Source organism: Myotis davidii, unplaced genomic scaffold (assembly GCF_000327345.1).
Source record: "Myotis davidii unplaced genomic scaffold, ASM32734v1 scaffold380, whole genome shotgun sequence".
NCBI lineage: Eukaryota > Metazoa > Chordata > Mammalia > Chiroptera > Vespertilionidae > Myotis > Myotis davidii.
Window position 1 is genome coordinate 937 of NW_006292338.1, and position 1060 is coordinate 1996.

The following is a 1060-nucleotide window of genomic DNA, read 5'->3' on the forward strand; positions in this document are numbered from 1 at the left end:
AAAAACTCATAAACAAGATCCCACTTCGAGGTGGAAGTGGGATGAAAACCTTTGATGGCTGCTCATCTGCACAGACGCGCATCTCGCCTCCTGTGAGAGGGAGGAGAGCTGGGTCTGTCTGTCCATGAGCAGCAGCGGTGGGAGTGAGACGAGCATCGGGAAGGAACACGCGAACAGGCGGGGCCCCGCGGGCGGGCGAACGGGCAGGCAGGGGCCTGGGAGGCGGGTCAGTAGAAGCAGACGGTGTGCAGGAAGGGCTGGCCGCTGTGCTCCTCGAACTCCAGCAGCAGCTCGGCGAGGTCGCTGTCCACGTCGTCCAGGAGGCTGACGCATTGGCACAGCTCGCAGAGGAGGAAGGCGCCCAGGTGGGCCTCGCGGTAGTTGTCCTGGATGTTCACGTTCACCACGTGCACCAGCTGCATGGTCTCCTGCTCCCGCGCGGTCAGCTCCAGCACCACCTGGTCGTACACCCGCTCCTCGCAGGTGAGGATCAGGTCGAAGGGCTCCTGGCAGCTGGCGAACTGCTCGGGCCGCAGCTTGATGGCCCTGTTCCTCTGCAGCATGCGCAGCACCCCGTTCCGGGCGTACAGCTCCGGGTCTTTCCGGCGGAGGTCCCGGTAGATGGCGTCGTAGGTGGTGCTGTAATCGTACACGTTGGGCTTGTCCGGCGCCGGGCCCAGGAGCCTCACGTGGGACCCCGTTCCGAAGGACCTGACCGCGAACCCCTTTTGGCTGAGGAGGTAGTGGGCTTCCATGCTGCGGTTCTGGTTGCTGGAACAGACCACCGCCACCCGCAGCTGCGCCGACGCCATGGCCTTTGGTCGCACTGGCCCCTCCCAGCAGAGGCGCTCTCCAGCAGGCAAGCCTTACGCTCCCCTAGGGCGTAAGGTGACGTAACATGAAGCCATTGGAGGGACGTAAGGCTTGGGGCCGTGTGCAGTGTCCCATGCACAGTGTGGGGCCGTGTGCAGTGTCCCGTGCACAGTGTGGGGCCGTGTGCAGTGGGCCGTGTGCAGTGTCCCGTGCACAGTGTGGGGCCGTGTGCAGTGTCCCGTGCACA

The 1060-nt window shown here is 64.7% G+C and overlaps 1 pseudogene; it reads right to left on the reverse strand.

The window, feature by feature from the left end:
* Window positions 1-227: 227 nt before the first annotated feature.
* LOC102770287 lies at window positions 228-812 on the reverse strand (annotated as a pseudogene).
* Between the last annotated feature and the right edge of the window lie 248 nt (window positions 813-1060).